The sequence below is a fragment of the Jaculus jaculus genome, chromosome 13 (genome assembly GCF_020740685.1).
Source record: "Jaculus jaculus isolate mJacJac1 chromosome 13, mJacJac1.mat.Y.cur, whole genome shotgun sequence".
Taxonomy (NCBI): domain Eukaryota; kingdom Metazoa; phylum Chordata; class Mammalia; order Rodentia; family Dipodidae; genus Jaculus; species Jaculus jaculus.
The window spans coordinates 66,104,199-66,121,783 of NC_059114.1; the positions used below are offsets into that span (position 1 = coordinate 66,104,199).

General features: G+C 38.4%; 1 pseudogene; it reads right to left on the bottom strand.

Annotated features, from left to right (window-relative positions):
- Positions 1 to 15,458: 15,458 nt before the first annotated feature.
- Positions 15,459 to 16,965, bottom strand: LOC101614651 (annotated as a pseudogene).
- Positions 16,966 to 17,585: the final 620 nt, after the last annotated feature.

Below are 17,585 nucleotides of genomic sequence, written 5' to 3' on the forward strand. Positions count from 1 at the left end.
CAGGCTTACAGAAGCAGATGCATGGTTACAATCTTATCATTGGTTAATCATAAGTGGGTCATCAGGGGGGCACAGCTGGGTTCCAGTAACCGAAACGGTTTCAACCGAAATGGGGATTTTTATTTTTCTTCTTAGGAACATCCTGTTTTAAAGTACAGTAGGCGGCGCCTGTGGTCATGTCATGGTCATAGGACTGTTTGTATACCTGCACCTGGGGTTATTTGGCTTTCAGTACTTTTCCATGGGGTTTACACATAGAGTCTCTCATGAAAATTGCCCCATCACTGGCACTTTCCATCCAAAAGGGGTTTGGTCCCCAGTGTCAAAACATAAGAGGCTTTGGGTTAAAGAATAAACAAGCTACTTTATAGTCACTTTAATGAACTATCAAGATCATGAATCACAGGAGGTATTACTTTGTGGTTTATTTAAAAAATTTAACACAATTGAGGAAGAGACTTTTAGTTAGGGTACTTCTACTTTGTATTTAAAGATAGAACGGAGATGGTAATTAGAATTCTCAACTGAACTAGCACCATGTGGACTGAGGAAGCAGAACAAGATTTTATCCTTCAGACATCAACAGCATCTCACTGAGAGGCGAGGAGGAAAATGCTAGGTCCCATATGCATAAATAAATATCTGATCCTCCAAAACATAGATTGCACCAAAGTGTCAATATATAGTTGGGAAACTGCACAGGTATTACTGTAAGAATAATAATTATTATCAATGTCTATTCAGCTTCCTATATATCCCACCCATGGCCAAAGTCACCTGGAAAATACATTGAATGATTTTTATTATTAAAAGTTTTTTTCACTTAAATAAAGGATTCATCTCAGAGCTACTTAGGACAGTGAGAATATGATTATCTTTACCAAAAAGTTTGAATTAGAAACATCACAGAACAGATCTCTTGTGAACAATGAGAAGCTCTTATTCTTTTGATTGCCATTGTAGATATCTGTGGAAAAAGGCTAGAAGCTACTCACCTTCCCTTTAAAGGGACTAAATGGAGTTGAAAGTAATTTTGCTGGAAGTAACATGACACATTCATGCCTCTTATCTAAGAATACACAGATATCAGCCTCAGGATATCAGAGAATGATTGGAGTATCATTCCAAAAACTATATAAGGAAGAAATCAACTACAAAGAACTTGTTACAGATATTTCAAAAACTAGTGCATGAGATAACTGCTCAATCTTCATAACAGTGTCAATATAAAATATTAGTAATGATTATGTACATATTTCACAGATGCCTTAATTCTTTTTGATGTAGTTTGATAACTTTAGCCTCATAAATTGAAAAGGGTTTGTGGTCCTCATTGAACTAGTGACTAAGTTCAGATCAGAGTTCTTTAAGTTATTAGCATGTTCTTTCTTATCTTGAAAGGAACCTTTGTAATGCTATTTGGTGCTTCTAAGTTCTAACTTTGTGAAAGCAAACAAATGAAGATTACAAATGGTTAAGAGAATGATTAAAAACAAGAACAAATGAGGGTAAGGCCTAGAAGATAGTAAAGGGATAAGTATTTTGTCTAGCAGTAAGGTCAAGTTTTCCATGACCCCCATTTGTTTTTCATTTCTCCTATCTCTATCCCATACTTATTTCCTGTTTGCTTTTGGATTAATTTTATTTAATTAAAATTTAGCTGCTGAGTCATCTCTCTAGCCTAGGCTTTCAATTATTATCTACCAAGTGTTTAAATTTGGAACTTTTCCATTCCTGGTTTTTTCAACAATTTCATTATGATGTTCCTAGGTATATCTCTGGGTTAATATACCAATGAAAATTTTACTAGTATAATGTGTTCATATTTTGTTTGCAATAACATCTTTCTAGTTCACTGTATGGATGCATGCACACACATGGTGTGTGTGTAAATATACCTTGGAGGCTTTAGTGCTTCTCTTCAGATAACTTCCACTGATATATCTTCCAATTTGCTTATCTTTGGCTCTGTTCTATATTTTGGACCTGCTCAAACCAATTCTTCTTAGTGTATGTTATATTTTTCAGCTCCATGAATTCTAAGAGGTTTTTTCTCATTTTTTTCACTTAGATTTTCCTCTTTTTTTCACTCACTACCTCTCTCCTTTATCTTATGTCTGCACCATATTTACAGTACTTATATTTTAAGTCTTTATTTTTGAATTTCTATATCTTGATCTTATAGAAGTCAGCTTCAGTGAAAAAGTTTTCTCCTTCATGAGACTATTTTCCTGTTTTTGCTTATATTCTGGCTTCTATGACTTTTTTTTTTAATATTCTGTACATACAGATAGAGGTTTATATAAATATTTCTCATTTTCGAAGTGTACACACTTTTTTTCTGTTTGATATTAGGAGCTGTTTTTATTTAGGTGCCTAAAACCTTCTTTTTATGTTATTGTCTATATTTTTTAATTTTCAGGTTTTTTTTTTTATTAGTTTACAGCCATGTTGGTACCATCATTAGCCTCCTCCCTGTCCTCCCCTCTCTGCAGGGACCCTCTTCACTGGGGAATGTGTGCCATGTATTTTGGGGTTAGCCATCAGTTATGGGGAGGAGGCAATGTTTCTGCGCATAATGTCCCAACATGTGGCTCTAACAATCTTTCCACCTCCTCTTCTGCAAATTTCCCTGAGCCATGTTGTGTTCATTTTAGGTCTACTTCAGTGATGAGGTCTTGGGAGCCTCTGTGTCTCTGTATATCTGGTTTGGTAGGAGTTGAATGTTCTCTGTATCTATCTCCTTCACCAAGAAAGCAGAACTCTTGCTCATTTCCCCAACTAGTCTATGGTTTCAGCTGGGGCCCTGGTGAGGTGTGATGGGCTGATTCTCTCCTCAGGTCCTGTGTCCATATGTAAAAGAGAAGCAGCTTCTCCAACAGAAAGTGAAGTCAGCACTGGGTAAGTGGGATAACCATCATTATTTTAGAGAGAATTTATTTATTTTTATTTATTTATTTATTTATTTTTTCAAGGTAGGGTCTCACTCTGGTCCAGGCTGACCTGGAATTAACTCTGTAGTCTCAGGGTGGCCTTGAACTCACAGTGATCCTCCTACCTCTGCCTCCCGAGTGCTGGGATTAAAGGCATGTGCCACCACGCCCGGCTAAGAATTTAGTAGGTGTAGGCCCTCATGTAGCCCATGATTGGTGGAAGCTTGGTAATGGAGTGTGGGCTCGTTATTTGAATATGGTTCTGACTTGCTCCCCAGATCAATCTATTGGTTCTGTTCTACTGAGCAGATCCATTAGCCAAACCAAGAGCAGATGGTTACCCACCATGGCTGTGTGCCACTATTGCACTTGTGTGTGCATCATGTCAGGTTGTATGCTGCTGAGTAGCTTAGACCACCAGTTGCTTGGACAGATGTTAGTCATTTTCCCTCAGTTGCTCATGTAGCACTTTCTGGTACTAGATGAGCTAACTGTCTGATCATGAATTAAGCTGCATCAGGACTGGTCTAAAACTGTTTAATTTCAGGTCCCCATTGACTTTAATGATTTCAGGGCAAATTTAGTTCTTTTTCTTTCAAAGTAGGGCTTGGGTTTTAAACACTTTAGGACTATTCTTACTCTGGTTTTCTGTCCAGCCTGCAGTATTGTTTCATACCACGGGGTAGAGATGGTGATGTATTGGAAACTGCTTATTAGACTAAAAAAGGAAGGCCTGCTTTGTAGCACTTGCTGGGTAAATACTCCCATTGTGGGCAATTTTGAGCTATTGACACATTACGGAATTCAGACATGGGAAGAGCCATGCATAATCAGTTCTTACCTACTGATAAGGCCAGGCTTCATGAACCAGTGAGAATTCCTCTTTGCTTTCCAGTTTCTTGCAAACAGCCATACACAAAGTGAAAACCCTCGGGGAAAAGTAGTAGCAAAGAATGTACTCTGTCGTATTGTTTTCTGGATCCTAAGCTTCAACATTATCCCACTGGGTCAGCCAGTTTCTCCAGGTTTCTGCATGCTATCTTCCTTCCACACTCCTCTCTCTTCTTGGAAGAAACATGCTTCCATACTATGCCTACCTATGAAGGGATTATTCCTCTCTTGGGTTTTGTTCACTTAGATACTTTGATACCCTTATCTCCCCGATAGATTTTTAAATTTAATTTATAGTTTACCCAATGTTCTTTTTGTCACCTTTTAATATTATAATCAGATAATTTATTTATAATGACAACAACCAGCATTTTTGAGATCAAGTTTTAGCAAGTTGTCCTGATTTTTTTTTTTTTTTTTTTGCTACTTATGAGAGTTAAGTGACCTTGTAGATGGGTTTTACTTTCAATGTAAAATAAATATCTTAACTTTTTTTCATTCTTCATTTATATATTTTCCTGCATATTCATTGAATTTGCACCCACTCACCCATGCTCTGCTCCTCTGAACACATGTGCTGCATTATTAGGAGATGTGTAGACTTTAGAGTCATGAACTTTTTCTTTCCCTCCTGAATTTCAACATACCCCATAATGAAGTAAAATAAACTGATTAGAAGGTGGCATAGGTTTGATCAAAATCAAGTAGATTTCCTGAAAAGGAATTAAATCAAAACTTTTGATTTGTGCATATATATCATTTAAGCATGAAAATGGTCATTTTACTCATACAGAGCATTATGTAAAAGACAATAGATTATCATTTCCTGTCTATGAACATAATACCCAGAACATGCCTAATTTTGACTTGTCTGATTTTAGAAGTGAAACAGGGATCAGGCTCGGTTAGTAATTAAATGGGAGAAACCTGATGTTCTGCTCCCTAGACACAGTTACTTTGAGTTCTTTTTGGTTAACTTGTACTTACTTGTTTCTATTTTTTTTCTGAAGAACATGCTTCAGATAATTCTGTGTCAACCCATCTGAGCCACAGGATGCCAAAGCATTTGGCCAAGCATTATTCTCAGTGTTTCTATGGGGTGTTTTCGGATGACATTAATACATAACTGGTAGACTGGGTGAAGCACATTGCCCTTTTTATATTGGATATTATAATCTTATTGGGACTTCAATATATGATCATAATGCAAATTGGTCATCTTCCCATCAGGTTATACTCTTATGTTCCCTTTCTCTGGCCCCCTTTCCATGATGAACCCTCCCAATGGGGGGATCCATAATCTCTGTGGTGTCATGAATACCCCAGTCAGGTCCTGTGGGGAGGACAATGCCTCACAGTACACTGCCTAACCCTGTGGCTCTTCAATTCTTCCTGCCTGTCTTCTGCAATGTTCCTTGAGCCTTGAAGGGCATGTTATAAGAGTCCTTCAGTGTTGAGCTTTCAGTAGTCTCTTATTTTATGCTTTGATGAGTTTTGAGTCGGCTCAGTTTCTACTGCCATCTAGAAAAAGTTATCTGGTTTGCCCTGAGAGCGGCACTCTTAGTGAATCTGCCACTTTTTCTGTAATGCTTCTTGGTCCCTAGCAGACCTTGCTAATGAAGGTGGGTCTCATCCAACCAGTTGGAGGACTTATTAGAATAAAAAGCCTAACACTTCCAAAGCAAGATGAAATTTTTCTTATAGGCTGCATTCAAGTAGTCATAGGCTTTTTCATGCCTGTGAACTTGAACTGAAACACCTGGTCTTTCTGAGTCTCAAGTCTGCAGGCTTTTTGGCTGAAACTAAACTGTCTCCTAACTAATTCTCAGATATTAGGATTGTCAGCCTCTCTAACCACATGAGCCAATTCTTTGTTGCCCCTCTCTCCTCTGTTCTCTCATCTCTCTTACTCTTTCTCTCCCACTCTCTCTTCTCTTTCTCCCATTCTGGGGCTGGGGCCCCATTCTCAGTTGTCTTTGCATATCAGAACTCCAGTCTCCTACAGAGGAGTTTGGTCTCAGACTTCTCTGGTTCTGAGGCATTCACAGTAGGTAAGCCACCCTACTGATAGCTACTGGTCTCCTGACTGCAGATGGACTATCATGGAATATCTCAGCCTCCATTAAATCCTTTTTACAAATCTGTATCATCTGTCAATCTATCTATCCTTCCACAGCCATTTCATAGCTTCTTAAACTGTGTGTTGGTACGCCATATGTAATTAAATGGGGAGATGGTCACAAAAATGTTCCTGAATGTAAATTAACCAAAAATCAAACTGAAATCACATTACATGCATAATGCATATGAGGTATTTCTGGTGGTACTTGCCTATGTTGTAACATGTAGCCTCACTGTAGCCTGTAGCACTGTGAATACTGTCTGAAACACCTTGGCTCAGATTTGAAATTACTTACTGGGTGTTATGAATTGCAATGTTTTTACTTTTAGTACACATACAACATTAACTTTTTTTGTTTAGTTTTATTTATTTATTTGAGAGCGATAGAGAGAAAAAGAGGCAGAGAGGGAGAGAGAGAGAGAAAAAAAAAATGGGTATGCCAGGGCCTCCAGCCACTACAAACGAACTCCAGGTGTATGTGCCACCTGAGCATCTGGCTTGCATGGGTCCTGGGGAAACAAGCCTCGAACTGGGGTCTTTAGGCTTCGCAGGCAAGAGCTTAACCACTAAGCTATCTCTCCAGCCCCACATACAACAGTTTTTTACTCTTATAGAAACTTACTAGTTAATTATAGTAAATAAAGACTTCTGATATTTTACCTATCATCATTCCTCAGCATGTAAGTATAAAATTAGTATGTTGTTGGATTGTATTATTATTTGAATTTCTAACACACTGACATAATTTTGAAAATTGCCATTTGAATTGCTGACTTGAGTTTCACAAAAATTGAATTTTGGCTTGGAATTAGGACAGACATTCTAACAACTTCTAAAATGATCCTAAACATACTCTATGTACGTATGTATGCCTATATATGTATATAAATACATATAGTGCTATGTATTTATATAAACCAGTGTTCTCAGTATTGTCAATTATGAAATCAAAATGTTGGTCAACTCTCAAAAATGTTTAAGATGGATGTTCTTTGGACTGCAGTATCAAATATTCAGCCAAGATTTAAATTCTTTATGTATATATCTTTATATGTAAACACAATTGTCTCATTAATATGGCATTTTCATCTGTAATAAATAGTTAAATTATGTGTATATGGAAATATTAGTTTGAAATAAATATCTCTGTGACTTATTATTAATAACTGTTTGATTTGTATATTGTTTTATATAACTATATAGCCAAGACTACATAAATATTTCCTGGGGAAAAAGAAGTTGGGAGATGAAAAATATTATGAAGTCTTGATGTATCCATATGTATTAGTTACTTTTCTTATCATTGTAAAGTATTTTGTACCAAATCAACTTGAAGAAGGAAGAATTTACTCTGGCTCACAGTTTGAAAGGGTACAGTCCATGATGGGCAGATGTGTTGTTTGGAGAAGGCATGTTTTTACTGCTATGGCAGTAGGAACACAATTTGCTCTCATCTTAGTTATCAAGAGTACAGGAAACTCAGGTCAGAACTAGACTGAGCTACAACCTAGAGGATCTACCTCCCAGCAACCCACTTCTTCCAGCTAGCCCCTACCTCTAAAAGGTTTCTTAGCTTCTCTAAAAGCACTGCTAGCTAGAACCAAGTGTTTGAGCACATGAACATGTGGAGGACATTACACATCCAAACCATCAGCCTGTAAAGTATCATTTGGGGACTTTTTTATTTGTAGCAAACTCTGATTATATATATGTATGTGTGTGTGTGTGTGTGTGTGTGTGTGATGATATAATATATATATATATATATATTAGAGAGAGAGAAAGAGTTCTGACCTTCCATTAATTTTTTTGTCTTTGTTTGCTCAGTGACTTGTTTAAAGTTATTTTAAAATATGTTTCCCAGATTTGAAATTTGTTTTCATATGTATGGATGGCACATACTTTATTCCTAGCCAGAAACCAGATAAATGCAAAGGAATTTCTTACCAAAGCTGGCCAAAAAACACCTCATTTATAGTTAAAACCAGCATTTTACTGTCAAGTCAATAATCTGTTCTGTGTTGAGGGTTCTTATTTCTAAAGGGTTAATGTCTTTAAGAAAGCTTTAGTTGAAGTTAAGAGGCTAATTAATATGGTACAATGCTTTGAATTCTGCCAATTTCTAATAGCAAATACAGGATTACCTAGAGGAAGGAAATGAATAAATAGAGGGCATGGTTTTCAAGTATTTGCTAATTGAAAACAAAGAAAATTTGATGCAATAAAAACCTTGCTTGGCAATGCTAAGATAAATTAATTACATACACACACACAGTATGTACACACATACAAAATGTTGCGGTTACTTTCTCATTGCTGGGACAAAACACATGACCAGAAGCAGCTAAAAGAAGGAAGGGTTTATTTCAGGCTTAGAGTTTTGAAGGGAAACTTCATCATGGTGGAGAAAGCTAGCTCATTTCATGACACATCAATAGCAGAAAGAAACAAACATCCAGAGCTCAAGCTGGCTCTGAGCACACAGTAGGCTAGATTCAATATCCACCCTCTTCCCCCACCCCAAGTGTCATGCCTCCTCTAGTAGGGTCTGCCTGCTAGGATTTAAGTAGGAAGTGTGCTATAGTCAGTTCCACAATACTGGGATGAGCATCCAACCAGACATAGTTTATGGAACAGAGGGATTTATTTCAAGCTTACAGATCCAGGGAAAGTTCTATCAATGGTGGAAGGAGCTGGCTCCCTTTCACAAATCCAAGCAGAGAGAGAGAAAAAAAAATAAAATAAAAAACTAACCAAAACAGCAAACAAACACTGAAAAGCAGTGAGCAGTCAGCAGAGAGTAGGGCCTCACACCACCTTGAGCCAGAGTTGAGCTCCAGGCTTTGGGGACAGGTTTTCATGCCATTCTAGAGCAATTGCCAGGGACCAAACAAAGTAGGGGAAGATCAGGGGTGAATAGGGGTGGGCATGGGGCAGAGCACCAGGGTGGAGTCCCAGGGCTAGATGCCATTCTGTGGCAGCTGTGAGGGAGGGAACAAACCTGTGGAAGGTCAGCAACGAACAGCCAAACAATTGGATTCTACTTTTCACACCAACCTTGCTAGACTCCCCCACAAACACCACAAAAACGGGTATCTGTAGGGCTGAAGCACAGGGCAACTGAATGCCAGCTCAAGCTCCCAGAAGAAACTTGGAGCTAATCTTACTCCATATACATATGTGAGGAGGGCTTGAAGACCAGGCAACCCAGCCCCCTTAAGGTCTTACCCAGATTTTCCAGGAGGTAGAACACACAGAGGAAATGGTGCTCATGTTGACATAAACCCATCCCACCTCAGTGAATAACTTTCAATCCCACATTCACTGTGATCAAATTTGACCAGGCCACCCAAGGCAGGCTATATAAGAGCCACTACTGTTGCATTCTAAGTGAAAAAACTGATATCAAAATAGGCATACCTCAACACAATGCAAAGAACATATGAAACCAACCAAAGGGATCCCAACCAGTATTACTTATTTCCACAATGGAAGCCTCTAAACAAAGCTTAGAGGATACTCAAGACACAGAATCCCAAAATGAAATCTAGATAAGCATTTTAAACAAATTTAATGCAATGGTGAACAAATGGTTGGTTGAATGGGAAGAAATTAGACAAAGAGTAATCAAACAAGAACTCTAAGAATGGCTGAAGGAAATAGAAGAAAATTATAAAAGCAATTCAAATTACAAATAAAAGAATGGATTAATGAATTTGAAGAAATGCCAAAAGAACTCAAAGAATAGATAAAGGAAATGGAAATCAACAAGAAAAACTCAATTGATGGCTGAAGGAAACCAAAGAGAATGAGGAAACAGTATTTTATAGACAGCTAAATTAAACTGAAGACAAACATTAACAAAAGGCTAAAAGAATTTGATAAGAATCAACAAATAAATGAGTCGTAGGCTAATAGAATAAGAGCAACAAGTATATTCAAAATGTAGCAATGAACTCCAAGAAAAAATAAAATGGTCAAATCAAGAAATGAAAATGGAATCCAAGGAAGAGATGGAAATGCAAAAGAGAAACATAACAGAAATCAGAAATTCAATAACCATTTTAAAAGACTCCTGAGAAAGCCTCACTGACAGAATAGATCACATGAATTTCAGAACTTGAGGAAAAGACAGAAAAATTAGATTGGAACTCCAAAAACAATGTCAAGTTAAAAAAATGTGTGAGCAGAACACGATAGAACTTTGGGACACTTAAAAAAAGGCCAAATATCCAGATCATAGGCAGACACCAAGGGCAAGAAATACAGGCCAAGGACACAGAGAACATTTTTGACAACTATTGATGAAAAGTTTCCTAACGGAGGTAATATGATTGAGAATGGAATTTCAAACGGGAAAGTGTGGGGGTGGGGAGGGAGGGAATTACCATGGGATATATTTTATAATCATGGAAAATGTTAATAAAAATTAAAAAAAAAAAAAAAATAAAAAAAATAAAATAAAAAAAAAAAAAAAAAAAAAAAAAAAAAAAAAGTTTCCTAACCTCCCAAAGAGAGACTGATCCTGGTACAGGAGTGTACAGAAACACCAAATAGACAAGACCAGAGAACAGATTCCCTGCATCATATAATAATAAAACATTAAATACAGAAAACAAGGAGAGAATACTAAAACTGTAAGAGAAAAACAGCTCATTACATGTCAAAGTAAGCCGATTAGAATTACTGCAGCTTTTTTAAAAAAAATTATTTATTTATTTATTTGAGAGCGACAGACACAGAGAGAAAGACAGAGGGAGAGAGAGAGAATGGGCGCGCCAGGGCTTCCAGCCTCTGCAAACGAACTCCAGACGCGTGCGCCCTGTCGTGCATCTGGCTAACGTGGGACCTGGGGAACCGAGCCTCAAACCGGGGTCCTTAGGCTTCACAGGCAAGCGCTTAACCGCTAAGCCATCTCTCCAGCCCAGCTTTTTTTTTTTTTAATGAAAGAGAGAGAGATAATTGGTGTGCCAGGGCCTCCAGCCACTGCAATCAAACTCCAGGCATGTGTGTGCCTTGTGTGTATGTGACCTTGTGTGCTTGTGTCACTGTGTGTCTGATTTATGTGGGACCTGGAGAGGTGAACATGAGTCCTTAGGCTTTGCATGCAAGCACTTTAACTGCTAAACAATCCCTCTAACCCTTCCTCAGATTTTTTAGTGATATCTCTTAAAGCCAGAAGAACTTTGAATGGAGTATTTTAAAAGCAAAAGACACCAACCCAAACTACTATCCCCAGCAAAATTATCCCTCATATAAAATGTAAAAGAAAAACATGTTATGGTATTAACCAGCTTTATTATGAAATGAACACAGAACCAGCCCTACAAAGAATACTGGAAGATATTCTCCACATATAGGAGATAAACTTACATGCCTGTGAGGAGAGAAAAAGAAATAAAAGTAGAATGGACATAAAAATGTGAAAAAAAAACAATAAAAACCAAACTCCACAAAACTTTATACATGACAGGGATTAACTCACACCTCACAATTATAACTCTGAACATTAGTGGGCTCCATTCCCTAATCAGAAGACAGGCTAGTAGGCTGGATCAAAAAGCTGCATACATTCATTTGCTGCCCACAAGGAACCTACCTTACAATCAAAGATAAACAACACCTTAGCATGAAAGGATGGAAAAACATTTTCCAAGCAAATGGAAACACTAAAGAAGCATGAGTACCTATACTTATTTTAGACAAAATTGACTTTAAAATAAAATAAAAGGAGATAAAGAAGGCCACTTCATACTCATTAAAGGCACAATTCAACAACAGTATTACAATCAACAATGTATATGCATCAAACACAGGGAAACTTAATTTATAAGGCATTATTTACTAGAAATTAAACAGAATTAATCTCAACACAATAATATTAGGAACATACCATTCCCAAACTTATGGACTAATGAAGACAGTTCTAAGAAGGAAGTTTATAGCACTAACTGCCTATATTACAAAAATAGAGAGGTATTGACTAAATAACTTAGATATCCTTTGAATGTACTGCAAAGGCAGGCATAGTCCAAGCCCCAAAGTACCAAATGGAAAGAAATTATCAAGATCAAAGCATAAATCAATTAATTGTAAACAAAGTAAGAAATTCTAAATATTGGTGTAATGAAGAACTGGTTCTTTAACAAAACAAATAAGATTGATAAAGTACTGCCAAACTGATCAAAAGAAAAAGAGAATACTCAAATCAACTAGAATAATATGAAATTTGAGACATCTCAACTGATACCAATGAAATTGGAAAAATCATCTGGGCATAATTCAAAACTTGTATTCCACCATATCATAAAACCTGGAGAAATGTATGAATTCCTTCACTTATATCACCTTCCAAAACTAAATCCAAAACAGACAGACTTCCTGAACAAACCTATTACTTCTAACATAATTGAAAAATTAATTAAAAATCTCCCCCCCCCCCAAAAATAACAAGTCTAGGCCTAGATGGATTCACTCTTGAGTTCTAACAAACCTTCATTTAAGAAATAACACAACTTCCTTTTAAATTATTTTGCACACTTGAAAAAGAGAGAATAGTATGATCCCAAACAACTTCTGGGAAGCCTTTCTTCATACCTAACTCTAATACCTAAACCAGACAGAGATGTAACAAGAATAGAAAATTATAGGCCAATATTCCTAATGAACTTAAAAGCTAAAATTCTCAACAAACTGCTTACAAAAAGAGTCCAAGAACATATCAGAAGCACCTTCCACCTCAGTCAAGTAGGTTTCGCCCCACGAATGCAGGGAACAAGGTAGGTGTGGCCCCTTCTCCACTGCTCTTCAACATAGTACTTGAAATTTCAGTCCAAGCAATGTAACAAGAGAAATCCAGATTGGTAAGAAAAACATCAAATTATTCATATTTGTAGATGCCATGATTTTATATATAGCTGACCCAAAATATTTCTAAAAGTGATAAATTCTTTCAGCAAAGTGGCAAGATACAAAATCAATACACAAAATCAATAGCCTTCCAACACACCAAAGTTAAAACATATGGAGAAAGAGAGAAGGGATGGTATCCTGTTTTCAATAGCCACAAAAAAATTAAGAAACTTGGAAACACTAAGGAAGCAAAAGACCTATACAATGAAAACAGAAAAACAATGGAGAAAGAAACTGAGGAGGACATGAGAAGATAGAAAGACCTCCCATGCTCATTGGTTGGAATTATTAATATTGTGAACATGGTCTTCCTACCAAAAGTAACATACAGATTCAATGCCATTCCAATGAAATGTCAAGCAATGACCATCACAGGAATAGAGAAAACACTCTAGAAATTCATTTGGAAGAACAGCAGCTCTCTAGTAGCCAAAAATATCCTCAACATAATAAATGTCTAGAGGTATCACCATACCTGATTTCAAGATATACTACAAAACTATAGTAAATAAAACAGCATGTTACTGGAACAAAACAGACACACAGATCAAGGGAATACAATAGAACATCTATCTCTAGGTTCAAGCAAAGTGATCTTTGACAAAGTGACAAAAAATACATGCTGGAGAAAAGGCAGCATCTTCAACAAATGTTGCTAGAGAAATTGTATAACCACCTGTAGAAAAAAAATGAACTTGCGTCCATTTTGCTTATCCCATACAAAATCAGCTCTGCTTGCCTGATTATCTGATTGTCTGACTGCAATAATTACCTTTCAGTTGTTTGAATCTATGCTAGACAGAAAAGGAAGAACAGTCCCAAAGTTTTGCCATTAATTAATATATGAAGGCACTTGGGGTACTTCTTTCTCTCTGGCCTTCAAGGTCAAAATTATTCCTTGCCTTAATATTACCAAAAATGTTCATTAGATAAGGGATAAGAAAGCTAACAGAAGGTCACTGACATATTAATTATGATTTTTCTAATAATTTCTTAAAATAAATATATGGCAATGGACAACAGTGTCTGTCTTCTGTGGGAATAATACATCATATTATCCTTGTGTGAATAGAGGAATAGATAAGTGCAATTTCAGTATTAATGCTTAAGGAATTACATAAGCCTGATACCAAGCTGTAAAAAGCTCAGGCCGAAAGGCCTATATTTAAGTTTTATAATGATTAGGAATCACACATTTGGAATAAGGAGATAGGTGGGTGTAAATATTAGCTTCACTGTTATTTTTCTAGCAGCGAAAATTATTTCTTATCCAAAGAGGCTTATTTGCACAGACACTGTTGAGACCATGCTCATAAGTAAGAAATAAACACTCTAATGGATTTTTAAAAGAAGAAATTGTATTGGTCTTCTAAACTTCGTGGCTGAATATAACAGAAAATTATTTTCTCATAGTTTTGAAGAAAAGTCTGAAATCAAGAAATTGATAAGGTCTGACTCTCTGAAGGCTGCAAAAAAGGGTGGTTCATTGTCTCTGTCCTAACTGCTGGTAGTTCATTGTCGCTGGCCTAACTCCTGGTGGATCACTGTCACTGTTTCATCTGTTGGTAGTTTATTGTCACTGTTCTTACTCCTGGTGGCTTATTGCTCCTGTACTAACTCCTGGTTGTTACTAGCAATCCTTCTTCCTTCCTTGGCTTCTAGATGTATCACTCAAATTATCTGCCTTTGTTATCATATGGTCATCTCTATATGTGCCTCTGTCTGTATTTAGAAATTTTCTTCTAATACAAGGATCCATGTCATTGCAGCAGGTTATCCCCTACACCAGTATGACCTGAAGTAAACATGATTCATCTGAAAAAGAACCTATTTCCAAATAATGTCATGTTCTCAAGTATCGGGAGTTACAATCTGAACATATATGTGGTATGGGGGCACAAATCGATCTTGAATAGAAATTAAGCAGAAATGTTATACCATTATTTATTTATGTAAGGGCAAAAGGTTTCTCAAATTGACAGCTTCCTAGAGCAGAGGCTCCAATACCTGGGACAGCAGAGGATTGTAGTCCAAGTCAGAAGACACAGTGTGGGTGGGGAAGCATGGGAATTGCCTGGCAGAAGAGGCAGACTTGGCTCCATGAGGAAAAGTGCATCCTTGGCACCTCAGACATGTTACAGAACCAGTGGAACACTGGGAGACTGCTGGGGGTGGGGGCGTAGACCCTGGAAGAACCTTTCACTTGCATTGGACTTGAGTTAGAGTTCAGTCTACTCCAACGAAGCAGCACTGAGTCTGGCCCTCCATTCTCTGCCAATTTCTCTTGGAGGCCATAGAGACCCCACAAAGACTCAGGTATCTTTCTGAAAGGCCAAGGTGGGAAGGACACTTCTCAAAATGCAAATCTGTTTAATATGGAAGGAGTCAGGACAGGTCTGGGGCATTCATACACTGTTATCTTCCTTTTATCTCCCCACACTGATCTGGGCTCACAGAGACTGGCAAGTACAGTTTCCACCCCTGACCTTCTAATCCCCAAGAGAAAACATGGAAGTATGTCCCTTCTCCCCAAGAAATGAGCTGAGCAGGACCTCCTGGGCATGGTGGTTCTGTGGCAAGGCCTAGGCAGAGGCCTGATCTCAGCTGGCTATAGCCCCAGTCATGAGGTCTTCCAAAGCATTGTCCTGGTCATTGTTCTATAAAAGCAACACTTCCTTTCAGTTCAAAACCCATTTCCTTAAATTTGCTCATTAACTGAAGAAGCTCCATCATCTTTTCTTCTGAACACTGGTGCATTTCCAGAGCCACTTCCACTAACAAGGGCTCAAAGCTCTTCTCCCGAAGCTGTCCATGTGCAAAGAGATAGTGGAGAATCGGCTCAATAGTCTCTCCTTCCTTCTTCTTTGCTCTCAGAACACACTCAGAAGAGTAGCCCACGTTGACCACTGTCTCCACAAGCTGCTGCTCACTAGGGGACAGTGTCTGAAGTTCAGAATAGGCCTGGGAACAACTGGGCATGTTGGACACTTGTGACACTGAGAAATTCAGAGGAGTGACCGTGGGACCTGTATTTGGAGGTGATGGTTCTTCTGAACACACAGACAAGGTAGACAGGGAAGAAATCTGGGAGGATGTCAGGGTTGGCACCTCTGTGCCACTGCCCAGGTTTGAAGCTAAAAGCCCACGAGTGTGGTCCTCACTGAGCTCACTGGCACTGTTTTGGGAGGGAGGCTCTAGGGAATTCCGGGACGTGCTGCTTCGGAGGCAGGGTGTGCTATGGAAAGTGCTCACCAGCTCGACTGTCTTCTGGTTGCTGTTGTCAGAGTCAAGTTTGGGAAAGGACAGAGATTTGATATTGCTTGCTGCAGAGATGCAGGGAGGAACACTTTGAAAGACAGTGACATCTTTTCACAGTTGCCCAACTATGGCAAGGTTATACAGCCATTGGGTTTATAAAGAGGCTTGAAATCTAAGGTTGCCCACTCCAAGGACGCCAAGACCTCCTCATCCTGTTACACAGACCCACAGTTTCCTCTGGGCAAGTTACTGTCCAGTAACTGAACCACTAGGGGCCCAGAAGCTCCTATCAGAATGTTTCTCAGGTGAGGAGCTCCTCGTCGTCAAGAGTTTTTAACTCCGGTTTATCAAGTGGGTCTTCTTCACACTTGAAGTCAGCAGGATTGACATCTACCTTCATGTGGGGTGGGCTGAGGATCTTCTGTTTTGTGGCAGTATTGCTGACCCGAGTTGGAGTGAGGCTGCTGTTGTGCTGTAAGGTGCTAAGGATGCGGTTAATATGAGGTGGCATTGTGGCTGTGCTTTGAGGCCTGGAGAAGCCCATTTTGCTGTCTCCCTCTGGGCTGCTCATAGAATTCACTTTAGCTTTTCTGCTTCATCAGCCTTACGCTCTGTTTCTCGCCAGGCTTCTTGGATCTTCTTAATATCTTCAGCCCACTCCATGGTTTTCTCTTCCAAGGAAAAGTTATACTGCACTTCTCTGACAACCTGCAAACAATCAGGCAAGGAGAAGCCAATTGGCAGACCAACTTTAGCTGGTGCTCTGAATTTATCTCCTATCTTAAATGGGACATCGTCAAGGTAACTTAAAGTCCCATGAAAATCTGTCCCCAACTACTTAGAAGCCATTTAGCAGGGCGTGGTGGCAACAAGCCTTTAATCCCAGCACTTGATACATAACGACTTCAAGGAAAAACATAATAGACTACATTTTATACTGCTGTGATTCTCCACGTTCTTCCTCCATCAGTACCTTTCAGCTATTTCCTCCCTGTTTTTTCCCCTCTTTCCTGAAATTTGAATACCACTGGTATACAGTGCATACGTTTGTGGAAAGCCACAAAGATTATAATGTCCAGGATTTCCTCTGACATGTTCTTTAAGAACACATTTTTTTTTCCATTTTGACAACTTGTGCTATGATGTTGCTTCCTTTGGTCCTTCTTTAATGGTGATTCATCTCCAGTTGTTGTGAGAGTTACTCTAGATTTCTCTGGAAGGCTGTCACAGGAGAGAGAAATCTATCACCAAAGAAGATTTTTATCCCCTGAATTCTATCAAAGTCAGTCACTGACCAATGACTCACTGGGAGTCAGATCCAAAAGGCTGACCTTCTAAACATCTCAAGGGTATACCAACTGTGTGATGGAAGTTGTACTCCAGAGCTCTTGGGACTAGCAGGAAGTGAATTCTAGTTTGGATCAAGCCCTTGGCTTACCTCTTCTCCCTGTCACCCTAACTCCTCTTAA